The sequence below is a fragment of the Micromys minutus genome, assembly GCF_963924665.1.
Source record: "Micromys minutus genome assembly, chromosome: 15".
Taxonomy (NCBI): domain Eukaryota; kingdom Metazoa; phylum Chordata; class Mammalia; order Rodentia; family Muridae; genus Micromys; species Micromys minutus.
Window position 1 is genome coordinate 43402280 of NC_137984.1, and position 8489 is coordinate 43410768.

Below are 8489 nucleotides of genomic sequence, written 5' to 3' on the forward strand. Positions count from 1 at the left end.
AAAGAACCATACAAAGAATCAACAAAACAAAGAGCTTTTTTTTATTTTTGAGAAAAACAACAAGATTGATAAACCCTTAGAAAGACTAACTAGAGAGCAAAGAGAGAGTATCCAAATTAACAAAATCAGAAATGAAAGGGGAGAATTAACACCAGAAACTGAGGAAATTCAACAAATCATTAGATCCTACTATAAAATCTATACTCAACAAAACTGGAAAATCTGGAGGAAATGGATAAATTTCTAGACAGATACCAGATATCAAAGTTAAATGAAGATCAGATAAACCATCTAAACAGTCCCATAACACCTAAAGAAATAAAAACAGTAATCAAAAGCCACTCAACCAAAAGAAGCCCAGGACCAGATAGGCTTAGTGGAGAATTCTATCAAACTTTTATAGAAGACCTAATACCTATACTCTGGAAACTATTCCACAAATAAAAACAGAAGGAATAATACGCAACTCATTCTATGTAGCAAAAATTAGGCTCATACCTAAACAACACAAAGACACTACAAAGAAAGAGAACTTCAGACCAATTTCTCTCATGACCATCAATGCTATAATACTCAATAAAATTCTTGCAAACCAAATCTAAGAACACATCAAAACAATCATCCACCATGACCAAGTAGTCTTTATGTCAGGGATGCAGGGATAGTTCAACATATAGAAATTCATCAACATAATCCACCATATAACTAACCTCAAAGAAAAACAACATCATCCTCTCAGTACATGCTGAGAAAGCATTGGAAAAATTCAACACCTCTTCATGATAAAAGTCTTAGAAAGATCAGGAATCCAAGATCCATACTTTAACATAGTAAAAGCAGTATACAACTAACCAGTAGCCAACATCAAACTAAATGGAGAGAAACATAAAGCAATCTTATTAAAATTAGGGAATAGGCAAAGCTCCCCACTGTCCCCCTACCTATTCAATATAGAACTTAAAGTCCTGGCCAGAGAAATTAGGCAACAAAACCAAATCAAAGGGATTCACATTGGAAGGAAGAAGTCAAAATATCACCATTTGCAGATAATATGATAGTATGTTTAAGTGAGCCCAATAATTCCACCAGAGAACTTTTATAACTAATTAAGAACTTCAGCAAATTGGCTGGCTATAAAATTCACTCAAAGAAATCAACCGCTTTCCGCTATGGAATGGATAAACAACCTGAGAAAAAAATTAGGGAGTCGATACCCTTCACAATGGTCTCAAAGACTATAAAATACCTTGGGGTGACCCTAAAAAAGAAAGTGAAAGATCTGTATGAGAATAACTTCAAGACCCTGAAGAAAGAAATTGAAGAAAATCTCAGAAGATGGAATGATGTCCTATGCTCATGTATTGGCAGGATCAACATTTTAAAAATGGTCACTTTGCCAAAAGCAATCTACAGACTCAATGCAATCCTCATAAAAATATCAAGTCAATTCTTCATAGAGTTGGAAAAAGCAATTTGCAAATTCGTCTGGAATAACAAAAAACCTAGAATATCGAAATCTATTCTCAAGAATAAAAGCACTTCTTGGGGAATCACCATGCCTGATTTTAAGCTGTATTACAAAGCAATTTTGATAAAAACTGCATGGTATTCATATAGAGATAGACAGGTAGTTCAATGAAACAAAATTAAGGACCCAGAAATGAACCTACACACCTATGTTCACTTGATCTTTGGCAAAGGAGCTAAAACATTCAACAGAATAAGGACAGCCTCTTCAACAAATGGTGTTGGTTCAACTGGCAGTCAGCATGCCGAAAAATCGATCCTTTGTTATTTACTTGTACAAAACTCAAGTTCAAGTGGATCAAAGATCTCTACATTAAACCAGGTACACTGAAACTCTTAGAAGAGAAAATGGGGAAGACCTTAGAACACATAGGAACAGGTGGAAAATTTCTGAACAGAATACCAATGACTTATGCTCTAAGATCAAGAATCAACAAATGGCACCTCATGAAATGGCAAAGCTTCTGTAAGGCTAAGGACACTGTTAAGAAGACAAAACAGTAGCCCACAGATTGGAAAAGTTTCTTTGCCAATTCTACATCTGATAGTGGTTTAGTATCCAATATATACAAAGAACTCAGGAAGCTAGACTATAAAGAATCAAATAATCCTATTAAAAATGTGGCACAGATCTAAACAAAGAATTCTCAGTTGAGGAACACTGAATGGCTGAGAGGCAACTAAATAAATGCTTAACATCCTGATTCATCAGGGAAATGCAAATCAAAACAACCCTGAGATTCCACCTCACACCAGTTAGAATGGCTAAGAAAAAAACTCAGATGACAGCAGATGCTGGTAAGGATGCAGAGAAAGATGAACACTCCTCCCCTGCTAGTGGGGTTGTAAGTTGGTACCACCATTCTTGAAATCAGTCTGGTGGTTCCTCAGAAAACTGAACATAGTACTACCTGAAAACCCAACGACATACACCCTAAACTCCTCAACATACACCCTAAAGATGCTCCAACATATAACAAGAACACATGTTCCACCATATTTATAGTAGACTTATTTATAATAGCCAGAAGCTGGAAAGAACCTAGATGTCCTTCAACAGTTGAATGGATACAAAAATTGTGGTACATTTACACAATGGATTACTATTCATCTATTAGAAACAATGACTTCATGAAACTTGTAGGCAAATGGATGGAACTAGAGACTATCATCCTGACTAAGGTAACCCAGTCACAAAAGATCAAACATGTTATGCACTCACTGATAAGCAGATACTAGTCCAAGAAAGCTCTGAATACCCAAGACACAATTCACAGACATTAAGAAGCTCAAAAAAGAAGGAAGGCCAATATGGGAATGCCTCAGTTCTTCTTAGAAAAGAGAACAAAACTCTCATGGGAGGAAATGTAAGGACAAATAGAGGAACAGGGATTGAAGAAAAAATCACTCAGAAGCTGCCTCACCTGGGGATATACCCCATATGCAGTCACCAAATCCAAGCACTATAGCTGATCCCAAGAAGTACTTAGTGACAGGAACCAGACAGAGATGCCCCCTCAGGGACTATGCTAGAGTCACGTAGATACAGCTGAATATACTTGCAGCTAGCCATCGGTCTGAGTCTGGGATCCCAATGAAGTTGCTAAAGAAAGGACCCAAGGAGCTGAAGAGGGTTGCAACCTCATGGGAAGATAACAACATTAACCAACCAAACCCTCCAAAACTCCCATGGAGTAAAACAGCAACTTTTTTTGTGCACTTTGAGAGACTTGTTGATCCAGTTGGGTATGTAGCTAAAGATAGCAGTGTCTGCCATCAATGTAGGAAAAGACTTTTGTTCCAAAGAAGGCATGTTTTCCCAGTGTAGGGGAATGCCAAGGCAATTGCTTGGAGAGGGGGATCAGAAGGGAGTGTACCTTTGTGAAGTCAAATGAAAGGGGAGGGGGCATGGGAGCAGGGTTGGGGGAGGGATAACATCTAAAATGTAAATACAGAGTATCTATTTAAAAAAGGGAAGACAGAGAGAGAGAGAGAGAGAGAGAGAGAGAGAGAGAGAGAGAGAGAGAGAGAGAGAGAGAGAGAGAGAGAGAGAACAACTTATAGGAGCAAATGCAGACAACTACAACCAAACATTAAGGGAAAGTTGGGAATCACTGACAAGAGGCAGAGGAAGGATATTAGGAGCTAGAAGTGTGGAGGAAAACACAAGAACATTTTCTGCAGAATCAACTATATATGGCTCATAGAGGCTTACAAAGACTGAGGGAACAATCAGGGTGCCTTCATGGATCTAAACTAGGGGCACTAAATATATGTTATAATTGGATAGCTTAGTATTCTTCTGGCTACTCCCAGTTCCTCATCCCCTTTTGCTACACACCTTAGTTCAATGTCCTTACCCTTCCATATCTCTCCTGTCTCCTCCCACAACTGATCCTGACCCTTTTTTTCCTCTTTCCTTTCTCTCTTTTTCCCAAGTCTCTCCCACCTCCTACTTCCTATGATTGTTTTGTTCCCCTTCAAATTATGACTGAGGCATCTGCTCTGTGGTCTGCCTTCTTTAGCTTCATGTGGTCTATAAGTTTTATCAATCCTTACACACCAAGAACACATTGACAAATTCCGTGTTACACCCTGTATTACATGTACGTTTTGCTCATTGTAAAAGAAAAAGAAAAAGAAAAAAAAGCCAAGCACTGACACAGTTGTATTTGTATACATTTATGCAAAAATGTTTAAAATTTTTTATCTTTGTTTTTTAAAATAAAATCTAAAAAAAAAAAAAAAGAAAACTTAAAAAAAAAAGTTTTATCATGGATATTCCAAGCACTTTCCCTAATATCCGTACCATGTGTGTTCTTTTGTGACTGGGTTACCTCACTCAAGATGATGTTTTCTCATACTACCTATTTGCCTGCAAATTTCATGAAGTCATTGTTTTTAATTACTGAGTAGTACTCCATGTACTTACTTACACATTTTCTTTATCCATGCCTCTATTGAGGGGCATTTGGGTTGTTTCCAGATTCCGGCTATTATACGTAAGGCTTCTATGAACACAGTGGAGGTAGAGAGAGATATATCTGATTTCTTTGCATTTTTTCAGACCCTTTTCTGCTTACATTGTTTGCCTCATCCATTTTTGATATGAGGGTTCCTGCATAGCCTTATTGTAGCTTGTTATGTTGGGAGGAGATCCCTGGGAAACCTGCTTTTTTCTGAAGAAAACTGGAGGAGGAATAGTTCTTGGAGAGAAGAAACTTGAGTGGGACTGGGCAGAGAGGAGGGACGGAACTGGTGTGGGAAATTTATATGTGAGAGAGAAATAAATTAATACAATAAAACATGGAGGCAATGTGAACTGTGGAATTTTGTGACAAGTTCTTTAAATGCTACAGAAACCCCATTAATGCCTTTCAAGTTGCTGAGTATTTGTGTCTTTTGAAACACGAAAATGTATGTCTTTAAGATTGATATATGATTTAGCACTTTTCTCATGTTTTATATCAAATGATCTCCAACAAGAATTAAGGCTAGGAGTGGAGGACAATGAGTATTCAAGAGTTAGTAAATAACTTTTCTAAAAATCATTCAATATTTTCAGTCTTTAATGGCTTGGCCAAAGGTATCAATTAGTTCCCTTATTTTGAACAAAATAACTGATGATGCTGTTTAAGAACAGTTAACTTACATGGGTAAATTTTACTTAGTGTTAATATGAAATGTGAAAATGTCTGTGGCATACTGTTAGATTCTGAGAAAGATCTGACAGTCTTCTTTGGTAGATGCCTATAGAATGAGACACTGATGAGTGTCACTTAATATTAGTGTAGTACAGTAGATTGCAAGGGACATTAACATTTGAGAGTTAATGCACCAATGGAGATTTATATTTACAAAGCAGTAGTTTCATTTTCAGAACAAACAGCATGCTTTGTGAAGCTAATTCACATGTGTATTTTAAATTTCAAATGGAGCATGGTGTTATGATAATTTCATTAAGGAATCTATTTATTTTGAGAATCATTCAGTGAAAAATACAATAATAGATTTAGAGAAAATGAATTTCCTTTATTAGTTAACAACCAAAAATATATTTACTATACTGAAGTGTCACATAACAAAAATACATATTTTACAGCTTGTATTTTCCCTGTTAATATTTTCTGGTCCAGGTTTGTTGATCATCAGCAATTGTTCATAATTATTTTGTCCCAATACTTTATGTAATTGCTTTCTTTTATCTTGCGTACAGTGAGAGAGAAGAGTGTGATTGTTTTATTGACATTCAATTTATTACTTTGTATATTCTATTTCTTTTTTCTTTTTTTTTTCTTTTTTATGTTTGGTGATTTTGTTTGCATGTATGGCTGTGCACCATGGGCCTGCCCAGTTCCCAAAGAGTTATCTCCCAGAACGGAAGTTAAAGATGGCTGTTAGCGACCATGATGTGTACTGAAAACGAAGCCAGAACCCTCTGGAAGACCAGCTAGGGCTTTTGACTTCTGGGTCTTCTATCAAACCCTCTGGAGATATTTTTCTCTTTTCTTTTGGAATAAAAAAAAATAACTCTTTAATCATATGCACATAGAAAATGAAGGGTAGTGCGAGGCTGCCTGGGTGAAATTGGTAGTCTCTTGCCTGGCACAGTTCTGAAATCACATGCATGGTGGGGTAAGGTTGGGAAGTAGAGTGAGAAGACGGAAGAAACAAAGACAAAGAAGACACTGGGCTAGCAGTAGCTTCAGTCGGTAGACTCCAACACAGATTCCCTCAGCGTGAGGTTCCAGTAGCGTTCAGCCCCATGCTTTATCAAGGGCTCAGGACCCATGTTCTCTGTAGGGCTCTGTTTAAACTTCATCTCTCCAAAGCTCTGGTCTTTGACTGTACCCTCCCACACTAGTACCAATTTGTCAGTTTTTCTCGCCGCTTCTTCATCAGATTCCTCATCGCCATCTCCCCTCGTGTTACATGCCTGCTCATCCCACTTTATCCGATGTAGCATGAGATGCTTATATTTCTTCTGGACTTTGGGCCCCCCTTCCACGGCCACTTCGTTGACGTCCTTGTGCAGCACCACCGTTCCTGTCAGGTTCAGCTGCCCAGCACTGGCCTCAGTCTTGAACTTCTTGGCTGGGTTGCTCAAATTTTGAACTCTATACACAGATATGTGCAACACCTGTGAAATGTCTTCTTTCAGCTTTTTAATTTTCCTGACCTTTTCTCTGTTGTGCTGTAAGTTTTCGGGCAGCGTTGGCCTCTTCATGGCTCTCTGTCCCTTTGCCATCTGAGCTCTGATGTGGGTGGGTCAGAGGGTACCTTTGTAGGGTCTTGAACTGCTTCTGTTCCTAATACTCGCATTAGATGTGAATTCTCACTTTGGGCTCTGGAGGATGTATCAGGTCTAGCCTGATTTTTCTCTTGGAGCTCTTTCTGTGTCTTCCTCGTTTGACTCCGAACTTTCTTCTGCTCCTTTTTTCCTTTTTGTAAGATCCACTACAAAGGTAAACATTGTCAGCTGGAGGGTTGAGCTGGGCTGAATATATAAGATTTGTGATTCGAAAATAATCTCTCTTGGGATTTTCCTCTGATGTTAGAGTCCCACCCCTCAATTTCAGGGATATCACTTTCCTTTAGCTCCTATTTAGGAGCAATGAGGGCAAGTCTCGTGGAAGTATGAATGCCTGTTTTTCTAGCAGCCTGTGAAATCTCTGCTTTCAGCTTCTCCAACTGAGCCTTTGTCCATAATCGTTGAGCAATCTTCTCAAATTTGCCCTTGTCAAGGAATTTAAAGGTGTGTCTTTGGCACTGGGAAGGGGCAATTGAGACTTGGGGGATAAAGTAGGTATTGGATTCCATGTCTTTTAGTTGCTGTTTGACCTGTTTCCTCTTCACAGACTGACGATTTGCCTTTAGGGTGGCCATGCGATATGTGAGCTCCATCTCCTTGCCTGTGGCGTGCACAGTGCAGTCTTGCTCATCCATGATCAGTGGGGTAGGTTTTGTCTGATCTTTTAACTCTACTTTCGGTGGAGCTATGCCCACGGCACGGAGATTAGCTAGGCCCACCATGTTGGCATTGGCTATAAGCAATAAGACCTGGCTTCAAAGCCAACTGGGCCTGGATTTGGGCTTGTAGTTCAGTCGCTTTCCCTGCCTTCTCAGTGGCGTCATTCATAAAGGCAGCGACCTGTGAGGGATGAATAGTGTTGCCAATTGGAAATCGTTCAGGTTGGGAAGAAGAAAGTGTCTTTGGCTGAGGTGCAGGAGGTCTGATGAACCTCAGCTGTTTCATCCTTTCCTCAATTTGTTGTGTTACTGCCTTTGTTTGATCTGGAGTTTTGTTAGCATGCCAGGGCTTTCTGACAGAAGTCCAGGGATCACCTCTGTCCCCTCTTCTACCTCCTCAAAACGGGGTATTCGCCGCTTCTTTACCCCTGATGATTCCTTTGAGATCTCAGAGTTATCACCAAACAACTCCTTTAACTCTCGTTTTCTGCTTCTGTCACCGCTAGATGTGGAACGTCTTGAACTTTGGCCTTCCTCCACAGCTTCAAACAGCTTATCCACAAATCGGAGAGTGGACTCATTAAGAGAAGGCTTCAGGTGTTCTGCTACCTTCTTTTTGTTCATGTCCTTTCCCCACAGTTCAATGCCGCTGTGACCACCGTAGGCTCTGAGAACCCCTGAACTGCCTTCACTGACTTCTCTATCTGTCCCTCACCCAGCTCCCGCTTAGACAGTGCCATTTTTGGAGGAAATGGACACCGAGAGCTCAAACTGGGCAAAATACTACACCTCACACACTTCAGCCCCTGGGATGGTCTATTGGAAATTCTTAAATCATAATACTTTAAAGAATAATATTTATTCTGTTGATATTCAAATACTTACTGATACGTAAACACTTGCTTTAATAAATTTTATCGGAGTCTAAAGTAATAAATGTATCTGTCACAATATCAGCTAGTGCACGTGGTCTAGATCTTATTTATCATGAA

The 8489-nt window shown here is 39.1% G+C and overlaps 1 pseudogene across 1 annotated transcript; it reads right to left on the bottom strand.

Moving 5' to 3' along the window:
- Nucleotides 1-6232: 6232 nt before the first annotated feature.
- Nucleotides 6233-8237, bottom strand: LOC308430338 (U4/U6 small nuclear ribonucleoprotein Prp3-like; annotated as a pseudogene). The gene has a single exon. The product of its transcript is annotated as a U4/U6 small nuclear ribonucleoprotein Prp3-like (transcript).
- Nucleotides 8238-8489: the final 252 nt, after the last annotated feature.